This window comes from Lotus japonicus, chromosome 4 (assembly GCF_012489685.1).
Source record: "Lotus japonicus ecotype B-129 chromosome 4, LjGifu_v1.2".
NCBI classification, from domain to species: Eukaryota; Viridiplantae; Streptophyta; class Magnoliopsida; order Fabales; family Fabaceae; genus Lotus; species Lotus japonicus.
Genome location: NC_080044.1, coordinates 3,467,617 through 3,479,811, shown reverse-complemented (window position 1 = coordinate 3,479,811; position 12,195 = coordinate 3,467,617).

Genomic DNA, 12,195 nt, shown 5'->3' with positions numbered 1-12,195 from the left:
AGAGCATCGCTGTTTGGGCTCTTCAGGTGGCCGCCGAGGTGTATCTGGTTGCTTTGTTGAAGGACACAAACCTTTGCACCATTCATGCCAAGAAGATCACCATCATGCACAAGGACATTCAACTCGGTCGTAGGATTAGAGGCGAGAAGCCTTATGTTTGTTTGTTGTAGAAAAACTTAGGGAAGCCATGTTGATTTCATATGGTTTATCTTTTATTGTTGTTCGATCTCATTTTCTCATCATTTCTGGAATAATTCCATCAAATATAAACTTTTTGGAAAACGTTTAATGAAATAAAATGTTTTGAATTAATGTTTATGATTTGTTGCAGCACCATATATTCGATCGTGAATAAAGCTTGTTGGAGAAAAACATAATGCACTATTATGACCGATGGACAAACAGATAGAAGGAGGAGGTCTATACTTAATTTTCTTGTAAATAGTTCTATGGGAACATTTTTTAAGTCCATTTATGCATCTAGCATATGCAAGACAACTGATAAAAAATTTCAGATGGTGAATGTTATTGCTGAGGAAGTTGGTGAGGAAAATGTGATTCGGATTGTCACAACAATGTTGCAAACTACAAGGCAGTTGGTGATTTGTTGATGCAGAAGAGAAAGAGGTTTTGTTGGACACCTTGTGCAGCTCATTGCAAAGACCTAAAGCTAGAGGACTTTGAGAAGAAGATACCCCTTCACAAAGAGATAATTGCACGTGGTAAGAAAATAATTAATTTCATTTATGTCAGGGTTGGTCTTATGAGTCTATTGCATCACTTTACTAACGGTGGTGATTTGATTAGACCCGGGGCTACACGCTTTGCTACTTCTTACTTGATATTGAGATGCTTGAAAGAAAGAAAAAAGTGCATTGTGAAAAATGTTTAATTCTAAAGAGTGGATAGGTAGTCGGTTTGCGAAGACTAAGTATATTACTAGCTAGATCAACTCACTCTTTTTTTTTGGAAAACTGAATCTGATATATTAATAAAAGTGCTTGAAAACAACACAACAAAGAGAAGAAACCAAGTCTTAACCCACCTCCAAAAAACAGATCAAACACCCTCACCCTGGCCATATAGTGAGCTTTGAGATTGAGCCTCATCAAAACATTACTAGGGAAAACCCAATGGGAAAAACCCTAGTGAAGGAAAAAGAGTACCCAAATATCAAAGAGAGGCCAAATATCCCCATTACAAAACCTTCCCCTTCCCATAAATACAAAACATGATACTAAATGAAAAGACTAAAGTCAAAACCAACCCAATACATTTGAAATGGAAATACATATTAAGCTAGCACTTGAAACTGCAACCTTCCTCAATATACGTCCTTTAAATAGCATCTGCAATGCATTCTTCCACTTGCTTCTAAGATAGAATGTAAACACACTCCAACATGTGCCACTCGTCCATAATTTCCTACCTACACAAGTGATATTAAAAAGAAAACAAATATCCACACATCTGTGATCAGTCCCAGACTCAATAAACCAGTCCAATATGCATCCTGCGCCACATGAAAAATCACTCTCTTGGCATAGAATAAGCCAATACCATTACATAATCTATTCCAGTACCAAATTATAACCATAGTACTCCTCCAATTAAACTCCACGCCAGACAATATTTAGATACTGTCATCACCAACAAAAAGAAGAAAACCAAAAGATTAATGCACACCCTGCAAATTGACCACTGCCAGTTGACACTTGACAGGAAAGCTATAACCCTCCAGTAATAGTAAAAGGTGCCCCTTCATCACACACTTGCCATGCCACTATACTACCATCCCTGCCATTTTTTGCCAGAGTATCTGCGACCCCATTGCATTCCCTCAGCACATGATTCACACTTAAACAGTTCACTAGTTGCATAAGATGATCAATCTTACTCAAGATTTGAAACAATTTCCATGGTCTTCGGCCTCTATTTGCTACCCACCCCACCGCAAGCGTGGAATCACTTTCAATAACCAGCGTTTTAATTTTGAATTGTTCACAAAACAAGAGAGTCTGATGAATAGCATGCACCTCCGCCTCATACGCCCACATATCCTCCACATGAAGAGCAAAATATCCCACCATCATTCCACTATGATTCCTCAACACCCCTCCTACGCCATTGCGTCCTGGAGTTCCTATAGAAGCGCCATCTACATTAAATTTTAGAATTGGCTCTGCCGGTGGTTGCCACTGTTGATGTATTCGTGTTTTTACCGTCTTTGGCAAGTAAACAAATTGTGGTCCTTGTGCAAAATGTACCGCACTATAAGGGCAGCTTTTCCGTGACGCCTTTACCCACCAGGCAACTCTTGCGATATGCAAGTCCCACATATGTTGTACGCTGAATTCTCTGTTATTAAAAGCCACTGCATTGCGTTCCAACCAAATCGTCCAAGCAAGCGCATAAGGAAACATATCCCACACCACACGATCAGATACATTTCTCAGCTCACTCCATTGAAGCATCACATCATTTACCGTGTGAGGCACAACCCAACATACACCCTCACTCTGCATAATGGCACACCAGCTAAGCCATACCATGTTACAATGAATGAACAAGTGCTCTGCGGATTCCAGACCCTGTCCACATAATCCACACACACCTGCATCTGGAAGACTAATTCCACGCTCCATTAGATTTGCCTTCGTTGCCACTCTATTCTTCTGCAAATGCCACATAAAAGTTGTTACCTTCGCTGGCACCATTTTTCTGATATGTTTTGAGGCCATCCAACCTATCTCTTCAAACCCCTTATTTTCCACAACATAGCATAGTCCCTTTACCGAAAACATTCCCATAGCATCCCCTTTCCAAAACAGCACATCAGGCTCATCCCTCGATACCACAAACTGAATGAAGTACTGGAAATTAGTATATTGCTCTAATTCCCAGTCAAAAAACTTCTCCTCAACTCAACATTCCATTCCCATCCTCCTGCCATACGTTTTATGGTGTTAGATAATATTATTAATTTTTGAAAAATAAATAAAATATATATTTCTCATTTAATTATGATAATTTTCAAATAGAAATTTGAAATCATTTGTTTTAGTATTTAATTTTTATTCTTATAATTGATAGTTGTTAGAACAGCAACACGAATACAGATCAGAGTAGAGAGAAGCACACAAAAGCTTTGTTCACGCAGTTCAGCCAAATTGCCTACCTCTGCGACAATAGAGTAGCTATAGTTCCGTTTATTGATTCAATTCTGAATACAATCACTCAGCAATTGCAATTTCTCTCAATTGCACTAGTGTCTCTTGTGCCTCTTGTGTTTTAGGGTTACATTGTTATCTTATTTATAGTGGATTCTATTGATTTCTATTTTACAATAAAATCTTAATAAATCCTATAACAATCCCTTAAAACATTTTACAATCCACATTAAATCAAATCCTAATAAACTAAAGATTTTAGCTCAAAATATAATGAGAGCCAAATCTCAACAATAGTGTCCATTCATTCTAATACTTAAAAATGGATTGAGTTCTGCATAAATATAATAGTGGATGGTGTACAAAAAGAAAGTAAATATTGAGGTGATACTTAAAAGAAATATAAGTGGAAGTAAAAATCATAAGTAACAAATATAAGTTTTGTATATTTTCACTTATAAGTTTGTAAAAAATGATCCTCAGAAAAAATATTCTATAACAATTTGTGGATAGTATATCTGCAAGAAGTGGAAATTGCTTCAGGCAAATTACAACAACAAAAATTTCGTAAAAGAGGAGTGATAGGGGAGCGATAATCCTCCATATGAGTTGTGCTCTGGGATGTAAAGTTGTACTATTGAAAGTCTGAGCCAAATTATTAATAGTCATATCACACTTAAGATAAAATGAAAAAGAATGTTTACATCAATGAAGTATCAGAATATCAAGTGGTCAACTATATGCTTTATCATCAATCTTTTTATGAGTTCCATTTTCTCTTCCCACAACTCTTTAATTTCTATGTTTCCTTGGATTCTTGCATTGTAAAATCTCCAAGAAGAGTGCCTTTCCCAAACTTCTTAAAGTTGTTATACGGATATCTGACATGGAACCTATGCTCAAATCTCTATAGAAGGTCATCAAATACTTGCACCAACCCATGCGAAGCAAAAAATGCTGCAAGTATTTCACATTAATCATGTAGTAAATGTAATTATAATATTGATTTATTGAAGTTAACGTATTATCTTTTGTTGGTCATAAATGAACATTCATCTATTTGTGGGAATATAAAAATTATTATCAAGAAGCAATGACAAAAACTATACCTACATGACTCCCTCCACTCATTCTCCAAAACTGCGAATATCAGGGGGGAAGTACTAGTTATTTTGGTCCCTCCTCAATATTTAGAAGAGTAAAGTATACTCACCCCGCTTAAGGTTTGTTAGAATTACACTTCACCTCATTCTTATCTAAAATCTACACCTCACTCCATTTTATATAGAGGCAAATTTAGTGGCGAAAAATATTCTTCATTAATAATTAGTTATTATTTAAATTGTTAATCAATAATTTCAAAAAAATATTTTCAATATAATCCAATAAATTTAAAAATGAAAACATCACAGTCCTCCTCATTCTCTCAATCGTGTTCTTCTTCCGTAAATTCATAATGTAAATTCTGCAATAGCACACCTGACCGGTTTACAAACCATATCTCGAACATAGTGAAACATGCTTGTGTTTTCATATTTGGTAATAATTCAATTTTAATCAAAATAATCTCTTTATACCTCCAATTTTCAAAATTGGATTGTAGACCCAAAAAGCAACACAAATGGGTGAAGAAAATAGAGAAACAAAATTAAGAAATATGAAGTGGATCGGAGGTTATTAGAACCCAACGATGCGGTGGAGCACCGTTTTTAACAAAATCCAACAACATCTTAAACCAACAGAGCGTTCGCTCACAACTTAAAGGGGTGAAGTTCACAAGAAGTAGTTGAACAAGTGGCTTTAGGGACGTGCGGTTCACGTTCTGGGGTTCAGGTATGCAACAAAATCACAATCTTGTTTGCATAAAACCATCCCCTTTCCTTATCATTTTTCTTGCACTTTACTTCCCTCCCATTAGGCACTGAGTGCCAAGGATATCCTCCTTGAACTCGTGTGGGGAGGAAAAATTCATTCCCAGTTTAAACTCAGAATTCTTGCACATAGACTCCTTATTAAACCTCTTGTACCTAGTCTTGGTTCCACCCCGTTCTTCATCAGTAGAGTTCGCACTGACCAACTCACCACTGTTTATTCATCCACAATAACATGTTGGGTTGCCACTTCTGGTCTATGAAATGGTTCTCCTCATCAATCCCCTAGTTTCTTCCACTCCCTCCACTAGTCTTCTCATCAACACCCTGGTGGCCTCCACTTCCTTGAACTTGTTCCATTTCAGTAAAGTTCCCTCCTACCCCCTGTATTTCTCCTTGTAGTCAGTTTGAATATCCTTCGAGGAGTCCTTATATACTTTCTCCCTCATTAAGACTGTTGTATTCCCACTGGTTCCTTCATTTCCTCCACTTCCAAACCATCATCCAAGTCTCTTCCCCTCTCCTCCTCACTATCATTAAATGACACAACAATCTCACTATCATCAGTACTAGCTATATCCATCATCAATTCTCTTACTCTTATCTTTGTTAGAAATTGGGTATGATAATCCTGGATAACTTCGAAGAATCGTGTTGAACACTTTCCGAACAAAGTATTTCGACCCTATTCTTGCCTGGGTTCACGAAATCTTTGTTGGGATAATTCTGAAGATCAATCTGCTTCAGGCAAATGAAGAACAGATCAAGAATGTAGAGCGTAATTTTGGTTTCTATTTTCTGTGACTGAACTGAGGGCCAAATAACTCCTTTATAAGCAATCTAATCGCAATCAATTATGCATTGGCTCAACAAGCGTGCACTCCGCACTACCCTAACTCGTTTCTGAGCTTAACGCATAATTGCATCGGCCTTCAATAAATCACATTACTACTAAAATCCATTGATGATACTAAAATCACCAACAATCTTCCATTGATTTCTCTCTTTATTCCAATTCCTTCCTCTCTTTCCACATTTTCCTCCACTAGTTCTTTCGTTTCCTCCACAGGTTCCTCATTTTTTCCACTAGGTCCTTTTTTTCCTCCAATGATTCTACCCTTCCGTCCACTACACCACCATATGAAATTGAAGGAATGTTTTCAGCCATGTTCCCAGAATTTTCTACATGAATGTCAAACTCGACCCCATTTTCCGAAGCATATCTTGTTGCTTCCATAGCATCATTGTCCATTCTAATTTTCTTCAACCCTTCCTCAGACCCCTGGCCGGTCTCTTATTTTCCACAAAAAAATTGATACCTCCTTCATACCTGCAACACTCCTTCAAGATAGTTCGGACTTCAAAATTATAGGACCACCATGCACATCACAACAATGATATATGCACACCTCATTTTTTAAACACTTCATTTCCACATCTTTTTCTTTCTATCTCTCTCCTCTTATCATCTATCAAATCTCATACTTTCTCTCTCTTACTTTTTCTTTTCTTCCTATCTCTCTCTTCATTCCACCTCTTCCACCTCAAATGAGAGGTGTGTAAGTAACATTATTGTGCACATCATGTATCTCTCCACCAACATAAGTAAAAAAATCCCCCAAAAAGTTGTATTGAGAACAACTTTATACATACAAGAGCAACATAACCTACTTGCATTAACAAACCAAGAAGATATCATACATCCTAAATATATCTAGCCCCCATATGAATTAAGTTACACAAAAATAACATCTAAATTACGGCCAGCGGAATTAAATAACATAACTGAAACCTCCTAACCCAAAAGAATGGACAAGTGAGAAAAACCAGATCTTAACCCCACATCATGAAACAAAGGAAAAAATAAACCAAATGACATACTTCTTTGGAAACTACTTCTTCGCCCTTCGTCCATCTTGCATTTGATCGCACCACACTTCGCTTTCGTATTAGTTCCTCTTATCTTTGATCGCACAACTTTCTCTCTCTCTCTCTCACCACCAGTTAAATAGAAGAACAATGAGTCTATGGTTTAATTTGGGGTTGATCATATAAACTTAGGGTTCATTACGTTTTCAACAAATTATCTCTATCAATTTTACACATAGTTAAAAATTCAAGAATTTCAACTAAAAATTGGAAATTTCAACCAACACTAAAAAATTTGCACAAATTTTAGCTTGAGAAAATTTGGTTAAAGCACCCCTTCATTATATGATGAAACTAGAAAAAACTATTCTTTATGAATTCCGTCACCCATTACAAGGGTTAATACCATTAAAATTGAAGAATTTCGACTAAAAAATGAAATTTTCAACCAACCCTTAGAAATATGCCCAAATTTTAGCATGAGAAAGTTTGTTTAAAGATCTCCTTCATCTTATTACAAAAAGTGGGGAATTTAATTTTTTTTTCGGATTTCATCTATTTTAAAATACGTGAATTACGACTAAAAACAAAAAAACTACACTGATACTAAAAAAATTCATAATATTAATCTTCAGTAAAACATAGTTAAAGACTCCCTAGTTTCTACCATGAAACTTAGAAAGTTTAAATTTTTTAGATTTCGCAACTAAATCCATGGGCACACCTTGAAAACTCACAAATTTCGACAAAAAATTGAAAATTTGCACCAAGACTAAAAACTTTGCCCATATTTTACGTTGAGAAAGTTTGGTTAAGTCTCCCCTTAATCCTACAATGAAACTCGGATATATTAATTTTTTTGAATTCCGTCACCTATTCCAAGGGTTAATAACTATAAAATTCAAGAATTTCGACTAAAAATTGGAAATTTCAACCAACACTCAAAAATTTGCACAAATTTTAGCTTAAGAAAATTTGGTTAAAGCACCCCTTCATTATATGATGAAACTCGAAAAAATTATTTTTTATGAATTCCGTCACCCATTCCAAGGGCTAATACCTTTAAAATTCAAGAATTTCGACTAAAAATTGAAATTTTTAACCAACACTTAGAAATATGCACAAACTTTAGCATGAGAAAATATGTTTAAAGTTCTCCTTCATCATATTACGAAGAGTGGGGAATTTAATGTTCTTTCGTATTTCGTGAATCATTCTATACACCTTTAAAATACAGGAATTACGATTAAAAACAAAAAAACTACACTGATACTAAAAAACTTCATAATATTAATCCTGAGTAAAACTTAGTTAAAGACTCCCTTGTTTCTACCATGAAACTCAAAAAGTTTAAATTTTTTAGATTTCGCAACTAAATCCATGGGCTAGCACCTTGAAAACTCACAAATTTCAACAAAAAATTGAAAATTTGCACCAAGACTAAAAACTTTGCCCATATTTTACGTTGAGAAAGTCTGGTTAAGGCTCCCCTTAATCCTACAATGAAACTCGGATATATTAATTTTTTTGAATTCCGTCACCTATTCCAAGGGTTAATAACTTTAAAATTCAAGAATTTCGACTAAAAATTGGAAATTTCAACCAACACTCAAAAATTTGCACAAATTTTAGCTTAAGAAAATTTGCTTAAAGCACCCTTTCATTAGATGATGAAACTCGAAAGAACTATTTTTTACGAATTCCTCACCCATTTCAAGGGCTAATACCTTTAAAATTCAAGAATTTTGACTAAGAATTGAAATTTTCCACCAACATTCAGAAATTTGCACAAATTTTAGCATGATGAATATTTTTAAAGTTCTCCATCATCATACTACGAAGAGTGAGAAATTTAATTTTTTTTTTCGGATTTCGTTACTCATTCCATAGGCTACAACACCTTTAAAACACAGAAATTACGGGTAAAAAAAAAAACTATACTGATACTAAAAAAAGTCATAATATTAATCCTCAGTAAAACTTAGTTATTACTCCCTTATTTCTACCATGAAACTCAAAAAGTTTAAATTTTTAGATTTCGCAATTAAATCCATGGGCTAACACCTTTAAAACTTAAGAATTTCAACAAAAAATTGAAAATTTGAACCAACACAGAAATATTTGCCCATATATTACGTTGAGAAAGTTTGGTTAAGGTTCCCCTTAATTATACGATGAAACTCGGAAATATTAATTTTTTTGAATTACGTCACCTATTCCAAGGGTTAATACCTTTAAAATTCAAGAATTTCGATTAAAAATTGGAAATTTTAACCAACACTTAAAAATTTGCACAAATTTTAGCATGAGAAAATATGTTTAAAGTTATCCTTCATCATATTACGAAGAGTGGGGACTTTAATGTTTTTTCGGATTTCGTGAGTCATTTCTTTGGCTATACCACAACTTTAAAACACAGGAATTACGGGTAAAAACAAAAAACTGCATTGATACTAAAAACAATTCATAATATTAATCCTCAGTAAAACTTAGTTAAAGACTCTCTTATTTTTACCATTAAACTCGAAAAGTTAACATTTTTTTGATTTCACAACTAAATTCGTGGGCTAACACCTTTAAAACTCACGAATTTCGACAAAAAATTCAAAATTTGCACTAACATTAAAACATTTGTCCATATTTTACGTTGAAAAAGTTTGGTTAATTCTCCCCTTAATCATACGATGAAACTCGGAAATATTAATTTTTTTTAAATCTGTCACCCATTCCAAGGGTTAATTCCTTTAAAATTCAAGAATTTCGACTAAAAATCGAAAATTTCAACCAACGCATAAAAATTTGCACAAATTTTAGCTTGAGAAAATTTGGTTAAAGCACCCCTTCATTATATGCACCTTTAAAATACAGGAATTACGACTAAAAACAAAAAAACTACACTGATACTAAAAAAAATTCATAATATTAATCCTCAATAAAACTTAGTTAAATATTCCCTTGTTTCTACCATGAAACTCCAAAAGTTTAAATTTTTTAGATTTCGCAACTAAATCCATGGGCTAACACCTTTAAAACTCACAAATTTCGACAAAAAATTAAAAAATTGCATCAAGACAAAAAACTTTGCCCATATTTTACGTATAGAAAGTTTGGTTAAGGCTCCCCTTAATCATACGATGAAACTGGGAAATATTAATTTTTTTGAATTACGTCACCTATTCCAAAGGTTAATACCTTTAAAATTCAAGAATTTCGACTAAAAATTGGAAATTTCAACCAACACTTAAAAATTTGCACAAATTTTGGCATGAGAAAATATTTTTAAAGTTCTCCTTCATGATATTACGAAGAGTGGGGAATGTAATGTTTTTTGGGATTTCGTAACTCATTTCTTGGGCTATACCACACCTTTAAAACACAGGAATTACGGGTAAAAACAAAAAAACTACACTGATACTAAACAAAATTCATAATATTAATCCTCAGTAAAACTTAGTTTAAGACTCTCTTATTTCTACCATTAAACTCAAAAAGTTTAAATTTTTTTGATTTCACTACTAAATTCGTGGGCTAACACCTTTAAAACTCACGAATTTCGACAAAAAATTGAAAATTTGCACTAACATTAAAAAATTTGTCCATATTTTACGTTGAAAAAGTTTGGTTAATGCTCCCCTTAATCATATGATGAAACTCGGAAATAATAATTTTTTTAAATCCGTCACCCATTCCAAGGGTTAATACCTTTAAAATTCAAGAATTTCGACTAAAAATTGGAAATTTCAACCAACTCTAAAAAATTTGCACAAATTTTAGCGTGAGAAAATTTGGTTAAAGCACCCCTTCATTATATGATGAAACTTGAATAAATTATATTTTATGATTTCTGTCACCCATTCCAAGGGCTAATACCTTTAAAATTCAAGAATTTCGACTAAAAATTGAAATTTTCAACCAACACTTAGAAATATGCACATATTTTAGCATGAGAAAATATATTTTAAAAAATTCATAACATTAATCATCAATAAAACTTTGTTAAATACTCTCTTATTTCTACCACGAAACTCAAAAAGTTTAAATTTTTTAGATTTCGCAACTAAAATTCATAACGTTAATCATCAATAAAACTTAGTTAAAGACTCTCTTATTTCTACCACGAAACTCAAAAAGTTTAAATTTTTTAGATTTCGCAACTAAATCTACCACGTGTCATTCTCAGGTTAATTCTCATAATAAAAATACATTTTTAAATTTTAGATTTGATTAGGATTTAAGTTTTTATTTCTTGATTTTATCATAATTTATTTATGATTTATTTTTAGAGTATTAATTAATTTTTATGGTATTTTTATTAAATTTTTGAATTTTAAATTAATACAGGATTTTATGAGTTTTTATTGTGATTTGGTAGATTTTGATAGTTTTTATCTATATTTATTTAGTACCTTTTGAAATTTTAGATTTGATTAGGATTTAGATTGTTTATTTCATGATTTTAAATATGAAAAAAAATCATAAAATTTTAAAATATTAGCTCTAATTATCTAAGATTTACCTAGATTAAATAAAAAAATTAAAATTCAATAAAAAATACCATAAAAATTAATTAATAAAAACTAGCCAATCACAATAATAACTCATAAAATCCTTAATTAAATAAAAATCCGAAATAAAATAAAAATAACATAAAACTTAATTATTACTATAAAAAAATTTCTTCACCTAAAATTTATTCTCATAACAAATATTGAAACCGATTTTTTAAAGGTAATTTTAAATCTGAGAAACTTTTTCATAAAATTTTAAAATATTTGCCTTAATTATGTAAGATTTTCCTAGATTACTTCTTACTAATACTGCATCAGCCATCTCCTCCCCTATATGCCTCTAATGTGAACCGGTTGGCATGAAGGAAAAATGAGGCAGATCACTCGAGTATGCAACTTGCTTCTGCATATTTAAAGGAATCACTTAATTTCTCCTTTTATTCTTTCTCATGATATCACTCTGACAATCGATTTAACTGATTTCGGTTTGGGACTGTGCAGTGATGCTTTGGGGTAGTTCTGTAGTATGTTATTGCCATAATTTTTTACTTTTTGTTTCTTTAGGTTAAACAAATTTGGATATGCTTACATTCAACAATATTAGACTATAAATATTTTTAAAATTAACTGTTATTTTGCAGGATTCACATTTTGGATTGCTACATTGATCCTCTTGGTTGGAAAGAAAGTGTCAGTCTTTCACTCTGTTTTTTCCATTACAGGCATATTGCGTGGAGAACGTGGCTGTTTTCAAATATTTGAAGGGAATGAGTATTA